Source organism: Solanum lycopersicum, chromosome 10, assembly GCF_036512215.1.
Source record: "Solanum lycopersicum chromosome 10, SLM_r2.1".
NCBI lineage: Eukaryota > Viridiplantae > Streptophyta > Magnoliopsida > Solanales > Solanaceae > Solanum > Solanum lycopersicum.
The window spans coordinates 46,322,620-46,331,672 of record NC_090809.1 but is presented as its reverse complement, the minus strand read 5'-3'; the positions used below and the strand labels follow the sequence as shown (position 1 = coordinate 46,331,672).

At 32.0% G+C, this 9,053-nt stretch overlaps 1 long non-coding RNA gene across 3 annotated transcripts; it reads right to left on the bottom strand.

Annotated features, from left to right (window-relative positions):
• Positions 1-820: 820 nt before the first annotated feature.
• LOC101250458 (uncharacterized) lies at positions 821-7,494 on the bottom strand. 3 transcript variants are annotated; one of them, XR_011212126.1, is made up of 6 exons: positions 6,764-7,494; positions 6,442-6,480; positions 3,248-3,316; positions 2,906-2,944; positions 1,369-1,931; positions 821-1,298 (listed from the first exon to the last, which is right to left on the bottom strand). It is a non-coding gene; the product is annotated as an uncharacterized lncRNA (long non-coding RNA). The 3 variants fall into 3 exon arrangements; XR_011212125.1 differs by having other exon boundaries at positions 821-1,510; positions 1,591-1,931; XR_011212124.1 differs by having other exon boundaries at positions 821-1,931.
• Between the last annotated feature and the right edge of the window lie 1,559 nt (positions 7,495-9,053).

Below are 9,053 nucleotides of genomic sequence, written 5' to 3'. Positions count from 1 at the left end.
TTGCAAAATTTATGTCTCAACACAGAGAACCTCTCTGAAATAATTTTTCCAACAAAATCTTCATTACTGTCAAAAAGGTTGCGATTAGAACTACACCCGTCAAGATTAACACCTCCTTCTAACCTGATTCAATCATCAATTATCGAACCACTAAATCTGACTCTATCATTGAATCTGGCTCTGTTACCACTTGTTAGGACCGAAAATAAGCAAGTGTGAACGCGGAAGCTAGCAAAGCAAACCTTGAAAGATCAAGATTAAGAAGACAACGAGAAATATACCAAAGGATACAAAGATTTAACATGATTCGGTCAATCGACCTACGTCCACAAAGGAGATGAGCAATCCACTATAAATATGAGAGTACAAAATACATAGAGAAACAACCTCAACCAATTCACTCGGAATACATGGGAGGTTCACACAAGTGATAACGTATCAAGCTTGTGACCCATAAATTCTCCCCCTAACCAAAACTCTCAAAGCCTTTAAGACTACATTGTGAATTCTAATTAAGTTAGAAGAAACATGTCTCTATTTATAGAGTCCTAAACCTTTTCCTACTAGAAAAAGGATTAGTCAATCCAAAACCTTTTTCTAAAAGGAAAACCTATTTATAGTAAGAAATTTAGGACAAATAAAACCTAACACATATTCATTAAGTCCACAAGTAGACTTTGAGGAGAGTAAAATGTGTGCAAATCTTACCGCTATCTTGTAAGGTAGAGAGGTTGTTTTTGAATGAACTCATCTTAAAGAAAACAAAAACAACAAGATAGTAAGAAAGTAGAGGCTCTAAGCCAAACCTGCAAAGCAAAAATACCAAAATTAATGGTCGTATATGCATATACTATTAACTATTGAAATCTTTAAAGTGTTCGAGTTTTTTCTTATCTTTTCCTTTTTGACAAGTCTCAATGCTTTATCTTTTTTCTGCTCTAAAAACTACAATATACACTTTCTATACATTTTACATACTCCAAAATTTTCAGATCCTGGAAGAGGTTGAACAACAACATATATGCTTTAAGTTAGGAGTGAAAATTATTCTCTGAGTAAGGAATCTCACTCAACTCTATGTTAGCAAAGCCAACAAATCTCTTGTACCCATTCTACCAATTATATATCATAATGACTGCTAAATTTTTATAGACTTCAAATCTCCTTTGTCTTGCCTGCTGCTTTTCTTCATATTATTACCCTTTCCAATCTGCTTAATTGGATCTATTATACAACCATTCACTCCACTGCATTGCGTAGAATCATGCCTCTTATTTGTGGCTGCATGTATGCGGCAGCTGTCCCACCAACAATTAATATACATGTTGTAATCATTAGATCTTTCCTTTCAGAAGTCAGAATGCTCACCTATGTTCACCTATGGATAGACCATGCTTAGAGTGTGTGTAAATAATATGTAGTCACTATTGCCAACAGAACAACCAAAGTAGCATTGATATTGTCTTTTCTTAATAATTTACACTCTTTAAAGGTGCACTCCCAAACATATCTGCATACATTTATCACACAAACAAATTACATAAACAAAGTATTATTAAGGAAAGTTTATTTAAATAAAAAATATCTTACACATTCTTTGTAGCAGGAAAAAGACTTCTGAAAATTAAAAAACGACGTCTAAATCTACTCTTCATCTTCCTCGTCACAATTTTCATAAATCTCGTCGCCTTTAATCCAAATCCAACTGTTTCTTATTTTCAGTTAAATCATCAAAATTAGAATAAACTATTTATTTCTGATTAGTAATAGATAAAAGTCATAAAAACATATTAAGCTTAAAGGTGACCAAAATAATTGACAGACTATAAGTGTGTTACTGACGTTGAAATTTTGCTGACACAACCTCCGAGTTGTTCTCAATGTCATTAGGTGTTATAAAATTTACCAAGAAGATGTAGATATAATCATTCCTGTAAGTACCAAAAAAATGTTATAATTATACAAATTGAAATAGAAAAATGCAATATTGAAGCAGTATGAATAGACAAATATAAGTTCTGAGTAAGCGACTTATAAAGTTTTCTTTTTTATTTGGACCATTGACTTATATCTTCGGCTTAATGTTATCTTGTTATCAATGAATTGAAGCTAGCACTCATAATGAGGACATGTTCCATATGCTTCAACTTCTCTATAATCTAAGAAAATCATCTTCTGATATTCTAACCAGAATCTGCATCATGTCTTTCTGAAGTCCTCTTCATTGAATTTCAAATTAATTCTCCGTATGTTTTGAATCATACTTGTTCACCTACCTGACCATCAATTACTTCACCTATATATCTCCTAGTACTAATAGCAGTAGCACAAATATCCATTTGAGAATGTGCACAAATGCATGTTGTTGGGTTTTCATGGAACTCTCTCCTGCCTGGCTTTATGTTTATTGGCTCGCCCATGAAACCTATTTTAGACATTCGAATTTGTGAGGCAAACTCTTGTCATGCCATGTTATTTCGATGAAAGAGCAAACTATTAAGCTTCTAAGCATTGGAGCGGATAGTTGTCTTCTGACCAAAATATTTTCAGAAATACGAAAAGGATTTTAAAAACTTTACCCTTTCCTAAAGTAACATACCAACAAATAAAGTAATATGGTATTTGAGTAAAGAATATGACATTTCTAGGAGTATCATTATGACAAAAATCAGTTACCAAAAGAGCCAAATGCTTAGAAAGTTTCACAATAGCCTTTAATGAAATCCAAACTAAACGAAGTTGTGCCATCTTTATCCAAGGAGCAGTTTGACTATCTTTTTTATTCCACTAAATAAAAGCATAATAATTATTTATCTGTCATTATATCTATATCAGTAAATAAATAAATACTCTGCATTAATAAGGATTGGAGCAAAAAAATAACGAAATAAGGATAAAAACTCACCTTGAATTGAAAAATACAACAAGAGACGTAACAACCAAACTGCACCAAAGAGAAACAAATATGGTAAGAAGCAGCAGTGGGATAAACAATATTAGAGGTAGTCGATTGCTTTACTAAATCAAATAGATAAACAAAGACAGATTAAAGAGGAAGTTAGATAGGAAAAACTAAAAATCAACAAGATATAATAACAGAGTATGTCGATTTCTGTCTCATTTGTGAGTTTCAAGCCTTTCGCTATTACAATTTTTCAAACTCCAATTTTAAAATTTAGGTTATAAATGCGGTGGTTTCTCATGTTCTGGAGGATAATTTTACTCTTGTATGTATATGAACACTTACCTTATTCACCATCTTCCATAGCATCGGGATATCGCTCCTGTGAGCTATTAAGAATTGAAGATGGAGTACCTAGAATTAAACATAGCAATGGGCGATACTTAGCTTACAAAGAAAATGGTGTACCAAGATGGTGATGTGACAGGACGACCATCAGGGGTGACACATAACTTCGAAGGTAGAGGTTGTATTGCACGTTTAGCATCCTTAAAAAAATTTCTCACCTAGACCCATCTAAAAGGACTGCTACAATTTTCTCAAACATCCCTAAAAAATTCCTCCATTTTAAGCTTGGAATGAAATATTAAAAGCAAGAAAACACTTGCTCTACGATAGGAACATATATGCTATGATGGACAGAAACATATATGCTATGATGCTCAGGTCAAAAATGTCGAAAAAGAAAGACGTTTCTATGATAATTTTATTCATCTCTCGACTTTACTTTTCATTCAACCAATTTCAATTTGGACAATGAAATTTAGTTTTTCTTTTTTGCAGCTGTGATTCAACTTTAAATTGAAAAGTTTAAAGGTTCATTAATGCTACCACGAGTGTTGCAATAAAAAGTAAATTGAAAAGTTTAAAGTGTATTTCCATCCTATTGGTGTTATATGATAATAGAAACTTCTCCTATTGAGTTTACAAGTTTAATATAAAGAACTTATGACTTACATGCTCTATGATGATATTTTTTGAAAGTTAGCTTTCTCTTCTTCACATATAAATGATGGTTATATTTTAAGGGGACTCGCTGAAAGTACCAATTAATTCTTTTATTCAACTTTTTTGGCAAGTGTTCAAAAGTTATTGCGTGAGATCGTATGAAAAGATTGTTGGTGTTCTTACGTATGAAACAGTCTCCATGTTCTAAGGTATGAAGCTTACATTTAATATGTCTCTCATTTTTCTTGATTTTGGTGTCTCTGCATATTGTTTGCATCAGACGTTTTAGGTTGAGCTTTAGTGGTGGAGTAGTAGTTCTATTCTAAATTATTGCCTTTAAGCCGTCATGTTATGTAGATTAGGTGAACCTCAACGGGGATCCTGTTTTTTCTCGTGACATATTTCTTTTTTCGAGGCGTTTTTTTTTTATCTCAATCTGGCCATTTATATCTACTGATTGTTGAACCCAAAAAAAACTGTTGATTGTGTTCGCCATGTCCTTATGCACTCTAAGCTAGCATAATATTATGTGTTAATTATTGTCATTGTCTTATTGGTTCTACGTGATTATCCCAATTTCACACATTTGTTTTGTTGCTATTTTATTTTGGTCTCATGTTTTTCATATGCATAGTTAGGATCTGGTGGCTTATACTAGTATGATGTTGTAGCTTTCTGTGGATGAGCTGCATTATTTTGACTGTAGTTGATTTATACTTTTCGTTAATAGAATTCAAATATATTACTAAGTTGAGTTGAAAATTGGCCTTGCGGAAACTATAATTCTGCTGAATAACATATATTCTTGCAGGAACAAGCTTGCTCTTTACTATATATTTTAGGACTATACTAAGATATATGTGTTAGGTTGTGGAGCCTGATTAATATATATAACTGTTTACGCGATTTAATGCTATGGTTTGCACTAGACCTGATATAGAACATGCAGTGGGAGTTGTTAGCAGGTACATGGCGAACCCTGGGAAAGAGCATTGGGAAGCTGTGAAGTGGCTTCTGAGATATTTGAGAGGTACATCCAGTACTTCACTTTGTTTTGGCGAAGGCAATGTGACTCTACAGGGTTTTGTGGATGCTGATCTTGGTGGGGATGTTGACTCAAGCAAGAGTACATCCGGGTACATTTACACCATAGGTAGAACAATAATGAGATGGATGTCTAGGCTTCAGAAATGTGTTTGTCTTTCATCTACTGAAGCTGAGTATGTGGCAATAGCTGAAGCTGGGAAAGAGATGATATTGCTGGCAGATTATCTTGAGGAATTGGGCAAGAAGCAGATTGAGAAGATTCATTACTCCGATAGCCAGAGGGCCATACAGTTGGTTAAAAACAGTCTATCATTCGAAGACAAAGCACATCAGAAGGCGATACCATTTCACTCACAGGACAGTGAAGGATGGTGATATGTGCTTGGAGAAGATAGAGGGTGCAAAGAACCCGACAGACATGTTGACGAAATGTGTTGATGTTGGGAAACTGGGGTTATGCAAAACCTTGGTTGGTCTTCTGTAGTTGTTGCTACAGATGTTGCAGTGCGGTAAAGATGGTGACGATGAAGAGTTTTTGTTGAGAATGTATATTTTTGGATGACTGAGTCAGTCTCCAAGTGGGAGAATTGTTAGGTTGTGGATAAGCGGCTTATAAATTTTTTTTTTTATCTGGACCATTGGCTTATATCTTCGGCTTACCGTTATCTTGTTATCAATGAATTGAAGCTAGCACTCATAATGAGGACATGATCCATATGCTTCAACTTCTCTATAATCTAAGAAAATCATCTTCTGATATTCTAACAAGAATCTGCATCATGTCTTTCCTAAGTCCTCTTTATTGAATTTAAAATTAATTCTCCGTATGATCTAAATCATACTTGTTCACCTAACTGACCATCAATTACTTCACCTATATATCTCCTAGTACTAATAGCAGTAGCACAAATATCCATTTGAGAATGTGCACAAATGCATGTTGTTGGGTTTTCATGGAACTCTCTCCTGCTTTGCTTTACGTCTATTGAATCACCCATGAAACCTATTTGAGACATTCGAATTTGTGAGGAAAACTCTTGTCATGCCATGTTATTTCGATGAAGGAGCAAACTACTAGGCTTCTACGCATTTGAGCGGATAGTTGGCTTCTGACCAAAATATTTTCAGAAATGCGAAAAGGATTTTAAAAACTTTACCCTTTCCTGATGTAACAGACCAACAAATAAAGTAATATGGTATTTGAGTAAAGAATATGACATTTCTAGGAGTATCATTTGGACAAAAATCAGTTACCAAAAGAGCCAAATGCTTAGAATGTTTCAAAATAGCCTTTAATGAAATCCAAACTAAACGAAGTTGTGCCATCTTTATCCAAGGAGCAATTTGACTATCTTTTTTATTCCAGTAAATAAAATCATAATAATTTTTTATCTGTCATTATATCTATATTAGTAAATAAATAAATACTCTGCATTAATAAGGATTGGAGCAAAAAAATAATGAAATAAGGAAAAAAAACTCACCTTAAATTGAAAAATACAACAAGAGACGTAACAAACAAACTGCACCAAAGAGAAACAAATATGGTAAGAAGCAGCGGTGGGATAAACAATATTAGAGGTAGTCGTTTGCTTTACTGAATCAAATAGAGAAACAAAGACATATTAAAGAGGAAGCTAGATAGGAAAAACTAAAAAATCAACAAGATATAATGACAGAGTATATCAATTTCTGTCTCATTTGTGAGTTTCAAGCCTATCGCTATTACAATTTTTCAAACTCCAATTTCAAAATTTAGGTTAAAATCTAAAAATTTCAATGGAAGTATAAAGTGAAAAAAGTTACCTGCATGTAAGGCTTCACCTATAAACGTATAGCAACAACATAGAAAAGAAGGAGAAATAAGAAATAACCATTGTTGGAAGAAGAAAACAATGAAGGTGTGAAAGAGGAGTGAAGGATGAAGAAGAACCAACATAATGTGGAGGAACTAATATTAAGCCTATAGGATAGCTGGATTCACACCTAATGAACACATGTATGTATCAGTACATTAATTATTCAAGAGGCATTGTTGTCGTACATCTTATATTGCTTTTAGTCCAATTATGCAAAGCATTGCAAAAGGTAAAATGGGCCCAAGTTAATGGTAAAATTTTCTTAACTTTTAGTACAACTCTTTGATGTTGTGTTAGTCCATTCCAACTCTCACTTCTAACTAAGTAAGTATATATAACCATTGTTGGAAGAAGAAAACAATGAAGGTGTGAAAGAGGAGTGAAGGATGAAGAAGAACCAACATAATGTGGAGGAACTAATATTAAGCCTATAGGATAGCTAATGAACACATGTATGTATCAGTACATTAATTATTCAAGAGGCATTGTTGTCGTACATTCTATATTGCTTTTAATCCAATTATGCAAAGCATTGCAAAAGGTAAAATGGGCCCAAGTTAATGGTAAAATTTTCTTAACTTTTAGTACTACTCTTTGATGTTGTGTTAGTCCATTCCAACTCTCATTCTATATATATATATATATATATATAAACACTAGCCACCCCTTTGTCCATCTTGAAAGAGACTTAATTCAATAAAGCACTTAGATAATGAAACTTGATTTCAATTTTGATTTGGTTCAGTTTGATTATTAGTCATACACGAAAATAAAAATAAAGATTCATTCAAAACAGGAAAAAAGTGATAACAATCCATTCAAAATGAAAAATACCTAGGACAACATATATTATAGAACTTTCGTTCACTATATTTACCATATATAAAACTTCACAATTCACCATTTTAGTCTAGAAGAAAGATATAGTGACATTTCTAGTCCCGTAAAAATTATCATAGACACTCATATACATGTAACCAATAAAATGATTGTTTCCGTCTTGTACATTTTTTCTTTCATAAATAGATTAAAAACAAAATTTGATGAAAACATATATAATTAGATCCTTAAAATTATTTGTAAAAATAATATATTATGCATAAATAATAATAAAATATATGTATATATTTTTTCTATTTTGTTATTTCTTCAGTTTTTTTAAAAATAAACAAAACCAAACTAAATACTATTGATTTTTAAAAATCTAAAATCATACCCAAATAAACGGTGAAAAATCCTACTCAGGGCTAACTCAAGAGTATTGGGAGCCTAAAACGAAACTTTAAGAGAGGGGCCGCCTAATTTATCCTTTTTCATCATATGTGCTTTTATTTAAAATCTACTTTTTTAGCTATTTTAGACGCAAATTCATTAAATGTTGCTTTATAATCAATTTGTATTAGACTTAAGTCATCAGCGGTGCCTTAAAATTGTCCGCATAAATCACTTAGATATCTCAACTAATACTAGTACCAACTGAACACTTTTACCTATACAAAAACCGTTCCTATTAGACATTTTTTGATAATCAGCAAAAAGTGTGAAGAGTTTGTGATACACTTGGGGTGACGTGACAAAGTGACTCATTAAAAAATAACATTTGACATTGGACCACAAAAATTATAAAAACAGACACATTGAATATCTATTTTTTAAAAAAAGAAAAAGAAAAAAAATGACCTTACCCCACCCCAAACCAACCCCCTTTCATTTTCATCTTCTTCCCCAAAACACATTCTTTCTCAAATTACAAAATCTTATTCTTTTTAAATACTAAGAGTGAAGAAGAAAGAAAATTTTCTTGGCGGTTATTCAACTCTACATCGATTACAAAATAAAATTGATAGCTCCAAAATTATTTTTTTAAAATTTTTTGATATCATTTTTGATAAATTTAATGAACACATGAATTTGAGTAAAAATCTTTATTTGAAAATTGTGATAAATAAATATCGGCTAACTTTTTTTATACGTAAAAATCATTATCTTCTTTCATCTTCATATTTGTTCCTTGTTTCTATGAAATTTGAAATAAATCATACGAAGACTTTCTTTCAAATTTGAATCTTCATAGTTGATTTTCATTTATCTTCATATTTAAAAGATATAATTTTTTTGTATATTAAAGAAGAAAAGAAAACAATGTTTGAGCTAAAATGAAGAAAGTTTTATAAACTAAACTATGAAGAAGATGATAGGTAGGGAGTGGGGTGCTTTTCTTTTTTAAGTTAATTATA